Source organism: Battus philenor, unplaced genomic scaffold (assembly GCF_028537555.1).
Source record: "Battus philenor isolate CCGP_79_NKW_IND1 unplaced genomic scaffold, ilBatPhil1.0.hap1 SCAF_4, whole genome shotgun sequence".
NCBI classification, from domain to species: Eukaryota; Metazoa; Arthropoda; class Insecta; order Lepidoptera; family Papilionidae; genus Battus; species Battus philenor.
This window is the reverse complement of record NW_027181704.1, coordinates 13584583-13594564: the sequence shown is the minus strand read 5'-3', so window position 1 is coordinate 13594564 and position 9982 is coordinate 13584583.

The following is a 9982-nucleotide window of genomic DNA, read 5'->3' as shown; positions in this document are numbered from 1 at the left end:
AATTACATACAGGGTGATTAGTTATAGGTATAAAACGTTTAGAGGTGTGAATTTATAGCTCATTTAATTTAAATTAATGTATGATACACGCTACCTAAGTCAATGGTTTCATAAATATTGAATAAAGTAATGATGACATAATTGTCACTAGGTAGTCCGACAACATTGTTTATGTCGCAGGAAGTCGCTAGATACCGGTCATCGTAGCGATATTTGGGTGAGGCCCAAGCTCTAAGTGAGCATACATAGCCTGAAAAAAAGAAGAATAACATAATTATGAAACGTGTTTTGAAAATGAATAGCACGTAATTTTAAATAATTGCTATCCGTCCCTGTCGGCTTTGTACAACCGAAAGTTATTGGCGGGTCTAATTCCAATAGAAAATAGAAATAAAGTAACATACCTCATCGCGAACATTTTACACAGGTTGATTGGAAATTGGTGTAATAGGTTTAAAGCCTTTTCGCTGAAAAATGAGCTATATATTCACTCCTATAAATTTTAGTACACTAATCACTCACAATATATCATTACGTGATAGAAAGAGATCATAAAACACAAAAAAATCAAAGGCGTATCGAATTTTCGTATACATTATTTCGTTCACTATATAAAGTTCAGAGCAAAAACAACGTAAGAAAAGTACGCAAGGTTAAAAATTAAAATTAGCAACGTGAAAATAAAATAGAACAAAGAAATACCGGTTGGCTGAAAATTGTTTCAGCCACCATAAGCGCGGGTCGCGTAAACTTTTATTAATAAAGGAATAAGTAACTGTAGGCATAAGAATGCCTACAAACATTCGCCAAGCGTGGGAATAATAAAAAAATAAGCGAAATTGATGAGACGAGCGTGGCAGCCGGGGGCGTCTGGTCTGGCGGAGTTAAATTTTTGCCGCTAATATTTCGCATACCGTATTGTATACTTATGTTAACAATATTCTGGGCTATTCACATTTGGTTATTAAAGTATTTACAGCTTTCTTAATAAAAATAATTTTTGAAAATTCATGATCAAAATTTAAAAGTTTAAAATTGTTAGCTGGTCGTAGTCGAACAGAATAAATATTTTTACTCGATAGGTTCAAATACTATACATACATCCGATCGCAGTGAAAATTTAGCAAATTATTAGGTATATACTCGGGAAGATTTTTCCCATTAGTTCATGTTTGAGATATCAAAACCGCCTTTTTGTTCAGATTTTTAATGAAAAGCATTTATATTTATATAACTTTGTATATATGTATGCGTTCATAGTAATGTATGTGTTCGTATGTACATATACCTTAAACTGCACTTTCCTTTACATCTCTGATCTCCATCCAGATTGTCTCGTAGAAATCGCCTCGAGCGATAAGACTGCCTCTTTTACTCATGAATTGTTTAAATTTTTTTTGTTCCCCTACTTATTGTCTATGGTGTACTAAAAAGTGTAAATAACTAATTAAAAAAGCATAACAGCTACATGTGAACGGATATACCTAGTTATAAATAAAACGTACTAGTATGTATTTCTGAATTATTATATTTATTTATTTAATGTCTTAACAAATCATTGTTTTTTTTTTATTTCATACACTATTAGTCTTTATTATCCACGTCATAATTTTATTTGTAATGATTTATACACCATATTTTTGTTTCATTACATCTTTGTAGAACTTAATTTTGATTCTGACTATCGTCAAATCTTCGAGAGCTGCGAATAGATACTGTAATTGACTAGATTGTTTCTATTAAAAATATTATTCTACTACAAGAAGTCTCCTAGAGTACAAAGATATGAAGAAAATAATGCCGGGTTTGTTGAGCCCATGTCCAATTATGCTCCAACATATTGAGATTCATTTTTATTTATACTGGTTAGTCAATTACGAAGTTCTTGTATATTCAGATATGTAACATGTTTCATTTTCTTTTAAATTAATGCTATCTAAATAGCTTTGACCTCTTTAAATGATGTATCTACAGCGACGACAAGTTTCGTGGGGCCATTATTTGTAATTCATTGAGGTTCTCACGTTTAATGCCTCCCATCAAAACATACTATGCTTTATATTTGCATCTATTGGCAGATTCGTGAGAATTAATTTTGAATTTCGAAGACAAAAAGGAAATAAGAAAAAGAAATTCGAAAAGAGTTTTTCAACATACTGACTGGCATTCGAGAGGAAACATTTAAAAAATGTATGTATCATCTTTTATACACATATACCATTTATATAATATAGTCGTCATTACATACAGACGTATTCGTCTTCGGGGAACTAATTACGCTTATAAAATAATCATAGAAGTCATTAGCGCTAAAAGCTTATCCTCTATGTTTTCACGAAGTTACGTACTTATGGATGTAAATTCAAATTTACTTAAATCAAACTTCTATGAAACCGTCAATTCACAGAAAATGAATAAAGAAAATTATAGGAAATAGACCAGCGATAGATGACTGTAACTTGCGAGATTTCGGATTCGATTCCCAGGATACAGTATTATATAATTTACAGTTGGGACATTAATTAAATAGAATTTCCACTGCTCACAAAAAGTTTCAGGACGATGGTAGCAGCGTCCTTTGCGTACCATAATACCACAATGCGATTGCCAACTTGCCTCCCAATCGTGGCGACTATGGTATATCTCCTTAGGTGGCTTTGGAGGAGACCTATGCCCTACAGTGGGCGCTTACAGTTTAACCAATGACTACAATAAATAATTGTGACTATCACAATTACAAGAGATACCCAAACTAGATGAAGCTTGTTCGTAAACCAATTACAAATACATACATTTTAGTAACACTGAGAAATATTAATTCAATGATATTGGCAATATATACAAGTAAGATACAGGAGAGATAATGGAACACTTAATATATAATATAAAGTAATTTCAGATGCACATAATTAATACTTAATAAAATCTATACAAGCACAAAATCCAAAAGTCGTCTGTGTTCTTGTGGGCTCATACCAGGGCGCGTTTGAAACCTTTTTAGTTTTAAGTTCAAGGAAGCAATTATAGGGGAACTCAATTTTATTCTTGTTTCTATGAATATTGAGTTATTCTGGAATTCTTCTAGTGACATAAAAAGGGGATATTATGAAAAATTCTAAATGGATAAAACAAATAAGAGAACTACTAAGAGTCATGATTTTAAAAATATATTTCATGATTCCTTATTTTACATGATTATTACAAAAATGTGATTCTAAAACAAATATTATCACTTTATTACCTTCTGTTGCGGCTTATAGCAATCATTTCTTTTAAAAGACATTTATAGCTCTGTAATCGTAAAAAATATATGTGACACCTAAATATTGCTGTTATGCGTAGAAACGTAAAATGCTTTCAATGACATAATTTCGAAGACTCGATTTCATTGAGTTAGAATTTTAATATTTATTATGTTATCTATGGTTAAAGGCAAATTAAATAATTATTTTCTATTGACATTTTGAACACTAAACAGCGTTTGTGTAAATATTATTTTATCTCTAAAATATATAATATTATTATGTAAAAAAAAACATTTCGTCGATTTTTGAAGCTTACAGCAATTACATTTTTTGCGATAACAACAGAACTTGCGTTATATTTACATGTACTATTTGTTCGCTTCAACAAACATTTAACGGTTGTACTTACGTTTTTATGTGTCTTGGTGTTGACAATTTTATTTTATTTTTAAAGTTTTATTGCAAATGAGTATTTTACATTCAGTTAATAATCAACAGCGGCTGGTTTAATTAGCATTAGTCAATATAATTTTAAATTAAATAATACAACTATTATTTTGTTTGAATAATGGTTTATATTCTCAAAATGGAATGTTATTTTTTAATAAACGCTATCCAGCATAAAGGCCGCTTTTAAAATATTACTATATTATATCTTCAATAATTGTTTTGCATTTTTAAATATAGAATTAAATGTGATGTCTAAATTCAAGTAACTATGGTACTGAACACAAGAGGTGCTTTGAACTATTTTGATTGGAAGAAAAAGTTTGCCAATAGCGCTAGAGGTAGCGGGTGCGACAAGAAGAACAACTTGGTTGAAGTAGTAAAATAAAAAAAAGCAAGGGCACCTACGAAACAAGGTTGTTATTTAGTTTACCCTTTTTTCAGTCAACCCACGGTGGTGCATAAATAATATGTGGGTTGATGTCTGAATTAAAAATAAAATTAAAATTTAATTATTTATATGATATGGCGTTAACATAAATTGTACTTACACATAATTTTGTTATTATTGAGAGAGTTATATAAATTCTCCTGCGAATAACTCTTGAACAATCTTTTTAAACATTTATCGGTTCATTATCTCTAATTTTGAGGGGAAGTTTATTCCAAAGCAGAGAGCTTTGGACAGGAAGCGAAGGATGATGAAAGTTAGATTTGAAAGAAAGAGAAAGTAGTAAAAGATCATTTGACCACCGAAGGTTTCACTCACGGTTTGTGTCATGGAATTGCAGGTATGGATTTAAGTAGAAAGGTAAACTGTTACACATAAGTGAGGAATAGAGAGTACAATTAAAAGCAAGCAAATATCTCCACTCGCGGATGGATACCCATTTAAGATTGACGAACAGAGATATAGTCGTATTTCCGTAGGTTAAAAACTAATCGAATGCGGTAAATGCGAATACTGTCTAGTTTGTCTCTGACATTGCAAACTTTTCATGATAATATTAAATCATGATTATAAATAGCTATTTAATTTTTTAACACATGTATTATGCATACATGAAACGATTTTCGTTTCAATTATGGTAGGAAACTTCTCCCTACTCTGTAAATCTAGTCCTAAAGTCATTTGCCACCGTCCATAAATCAAATTTACATATATAGGCGGTAGCTGCCACGGTTAAAATTCATCGTTTAATTAAAAAAAAAACACGAATATTTTTATGTCGAAATTTACTCACTTATAAGTCCAAGCAACTGTTATTAAGAACACCGAAAAAAATTACTAAAACATAGGGAATTTATGGAAACTTTATTAGGTAAGAACATTGGCAAAGTACCGACACATTATTAAAACTCTCACAGCCAACATTCAGCTATAACAATATTTTCAGGCCAGTGAGCTGAAAGAAAAACTGCGCGTAAATGGATTTGGCATATTTTATGATAATATTAAAACCTACAAACGATCTCAAAACTTCCCGGGTGTTGCAGACTCGCTTTGTTCATTATTTTTTGCGATGTCCATCGCTTCGAAAGTTGGAGTCCTGGTCCTTTACTCCCATATTGATATAATACAATCGCTGACATAAATTTGTTTTACTATTGAATTTAAAATTTTTATCTTTATAGCTATGTATTCATTTCAATATTTGTCCTGCTTTTAGACGATAGACAAACGCTGCGATGTTATATCTGTTGGCGAAATCGCGTTGTGAAATTAATTGATTGTAACATTATTCTTCTTCTTTTCAGCCGAAGTTCTCTACCATGACCGGTTATGCGCTTCCCACAAATAGCGACGTCCCGCGACCTTTAATGAATCCGGCGTTATTTTGCGGAAGTCCATCTTAAGTAAGAAAAGGACCAATATATAGCCACTTCCGCACATGCAGTGGTAGTCGTGCAACAAAGTGCACCGCCCGTTAGCCCGCTGATAAATGCGCATGCGGCAAACAATGCGAATTATACAACTGCCACCGTTAAATCACTCAACACGTGTTTCACCCCTCCACGGGGCATCTTCACGAGTTATGTTACACCGATTCGAGCCAAACACTTCTAACCACCAAGTGGGGGGTCTGCCCACACCGCGTCTACCAGCTCGTGGTCGACATCAGCCATCGGTTGCGCAAGCGATGTGCCCCGCTCGCTGCCACTTTGGATGAGCAATTCTTCGATCTACATCAGTGACCTTTGTTCTTTTGCGAATCCCCTCATTATTGATTCGATCATTGATGATTCGATTATTAACATAACAGTAATATTACTTGTTGTGATTTAATGTTCATTTTTGCAAGCCTCGTTTAGGGTCATTATAGCATCACGTTTATATATATATAATCTCGCCCTAAGACATTATTATCGTATGTATATGTACCATACATTAATTTTCAACAATTATGCTAATTTATAATGAAATCACGCCGACATATACGTTATACGTGTTTTAATGGATGACATACATCATGCCGTTTATTTCCTGATTAAAAAAGGCTTATTTAGCTATTTCTTACCGCTTCAACTATTCCACTGAAAAAATATTTAGCTTTAATAATACGATATAAGAAAAAGTAAAAAAAGATGATATTGTGCCGCGCCTTTTGTGACTAACCTTCATTGCATTGTGTTGAAAGACGATAATGAAAATAAAAAAATATGTGAAAAAATTAAATAATGTTGAATAGTCCCTGTCCCGCACAAGATAGAGGGTACGGGAGGCTCCCAATAGTGGAGGCCATAAAAAAACCTTCATTGCCTTATCGTCATCATCATTTAAGCCGCAGCACTTCGACAGCTGGTGATGTGTTCGTTTTAATATTTTTATTAAATTAAATATAACCCGTTAAAATTTAACAAAAGAATTTCATTTCTTACGAAAATATAAAGCTATATTTTTTAATTTCGACCTTAAAATAATTAATATTAGATTGATAATTTTGAGAAACTTACAAACAATTTCAGGTAAACAATAGGAATATATATTTGAAATACGTACCTAAATTTTCGCGAGTAAACCTGAGAGATGGAACAAAAAATAAGATCGGTTTACTTTTTGCCTCTTGTCCCTTATCAGATTAAATCTCTTCTGGGCGCGATGCGGATGTGAGTCAAAAAGACGTGTAGATTGAAGGAGGTCCGTGAGTGGCCCTCAAAGATACGTTTTGTTCGTCTACTTGAATGCTCGCTGTTATACCGTGATATCTTCTATTAAGTTCGGTATAATATATTTCTTATTTCGTCATAAATTGCAAGTAATTGAATTTTTCTACCTACTATTTTTTGTAAAGTATAGTTTGGTTTTTAAAGATATTTAATTATATATATTTCTTATACATATCCGAATATTTCTCATGGAATTCAACTAATAACAGACCACATCTCTGTTTATGTTTATTATTTATTCTCATCTAAAATAACTAAATTACACACTTAATTTATTTTAATATAAATAAACAATATTATAACTTAATATTACATCGCAGAGGTAGAATCAAAATATACAAGCAAAAACATTGCATTAAGTTTGCCAAATAAAATAGTGAATCTTTCATTAATTCACATTTGATTTTATAAGCCACAAGTTTTTGTGAAAGTACTTGTATTTTAAGCTAAGAATGTTTTGAGTGACTACGGAAATTAATAAAATCGCTTCGTGCTTCCACCGGCTTAGTTACTGGGGCACCTTTCCTTGTAAACACGAAGTGTGAGTTTCTGGGTACCTGTCATATAGTGATAATGAAAGTATATATATAAAGTATAAGACTTTAGTCGGACCCTTATCATTACATTTTCCCCTAATATTAAGTTCAATATCAAATTAAAACATTTTCATTAAGCTAAGGTCGTTTGAAGACGTTTTATGCAAGCCCCTTCCAAATAGTCCTATAGGAAATCTATGAAGGATGTATACATCCAGCGGTAGACGTCTTATGACTGAAATCATTATAACGAATATTAATATTAAACAGTCGCTCTTGCAAGTCTATTTGTCTCATATATTCATTTTTGTGTCCCTTCAAGTTTATCTTAAAAACGACTATTTACTCTTGTCTATTTCTCATCAAATTTCTTACGTCACTATTATTTAGATAGCAATGAGATATTACATATGCCATTAACTTGTGTACTTGAGATAATAGTCTTGTCGCGAAATCAATTTCCATGACTCGGAAGAATTGTATTTTCGAAATGAAAATATTGCTAATCATAAACACAATTAATGACTCACGTCAATCTTTTAAGCATTGTTCGAATTTCGAAATGATGAGCTAAATAGTTATTTGTCGCATTCGTAAAGACAAAGAACACCCTTTGTCACACTGTTGAACATATGAACACTGCGACATTCTCTAAATAAGTTCTAAAAACATATTTAATACATTCGTTTCATTATTAAAACGAAACAAAGGAATGTCACTTGCACGTAATAATTGCTACTGTATGAACAAATTAGTTTTGTGTTTTTAAAACGTATTAGGTGTTGCACGCTTTTATATTTTGTTTTATTTATAATTAACTTAAAAAAACGTTATTAATAATTTGTACTCATAGTTTGTGCAATAATTTAAACCCCCTAGTGTCATATGTTCCTAATGGAGTCTGGGAAATAAAAGGTCAACATATGAGAGGCCATGCTCCCATCAGATGGTTCAATATTCTTTCTTTGGTTCAAATTCAATCAAAAATAATTAATTATTTTATAAAAATCTACAAGGTCTTTATGACTTTTAAATTTATTTTAGCTTTTTAGCTAAAACATTAAATTTTGTAATTAAAAAAGAGTGATTATATCTCATCCAATCTTTCATACAATTACGAAGCTGTTGATTGTGTTACCTTTAATTATCAGTGCCAGATAAGACCTTATATTATTTTCAAAAAGACATATTTTTGATAAGCAAGTGAATATAAATTTTTGTTTATTCACCTACATAGGAGGTTGTGGTGGATAATAGAATGAATGAATGTATAGAGTTTTAAGTCAAAATCGTCAAGTGATTGATATACCTATACTATCACTTTATGTAAAAAACAGGTTAGAATCAAGACTCCGCCGTCCAACGACGCAGTCATTGGCCAACGATTGTCTAATGATTGCGTCATATCTATGCATAATAGACATGACATCACACACATACATCATAATATAAAAAGACATATTTACAGTGAAAGAATTTGATCTGCCCTCTGTTAGTATGAGCATCTATAAATTTTTAAATGTAAATAATTTTAAATCAAGATCACTCAGATAGATTCATTTGTACGCAATTCAATTATGTGCTTGTCATATGATAGAATTTAATTTCGTAACAGCAAATACAAAATTCGATATCGGTAGTTCTTAATAGCAATATAAAAACAAATGAATACGCAACAAATAAAAACTTTCTTAATAATTCTAGTAAATATATGACGCAATCATAATTCCGTGATGTCGATTGTTTTCGTAACGTAACACGAGACTCGTGTAACCACAAATTTATGAGTCGACGCGGACAAAAATTATAGTCGAACATTAAAGGTATTTTGATATTATATAAACAACTCGAAATCCATTTTTTTCTCTAATTAACTTATTACAATTTCATAGAAGCTAACCTTGTAACGTCACGTTTACGTTCACCTTTGTTTTGACCGTGTTTATATATGATTGTATAGCTAAATAAACGCTATTAAAGCGACTATAATAATTTTCAATGTCCCTGTATAAAGGAATCACTTTGAAGTACGTTACAATAATTTACTTTTCTATAAGAATGCGATAGGCCAATGACTTCTGGCAAAACAAAGTCTGCAGAGGCAAAAAGCGTTTTAAATCTATATTATTATTTATAAAAAAAATTTTGGAGAGTGTATACCACCCATACACTTATAACCAATCATCCTGTAGATTTAATTGCTAAAGATACCTAATGTGCTTCTAGCATATGTCCTTTGGGGGAGACCTGGGCCTTGCAGTCTCATTGATGGGCTGAAACGTTGTGGATACGGTGACTGAATAATAAAGACTGAATGATTCAAAAAGTAACTCCATTTCAATAGCCTATTTTGGATTCAAAATACAAGTACAGGTTATATAATCCTTGTCAATTAATTTTAAAAAGTCCGTTAGCGAAATTTTAACGCCATTTTACCACCTCCTAGCTGAACAGATGAGTTTTATTAATGTTAAGGTTGTCGGAAGTGCAGGCTGTTTCCAACCTGACGGTTCATAAATCTATAACGAAAGCCTTTGTCCATCAGCGAACGTTCTGCAGTTGAAATGCTGATGATGATTATGTGTT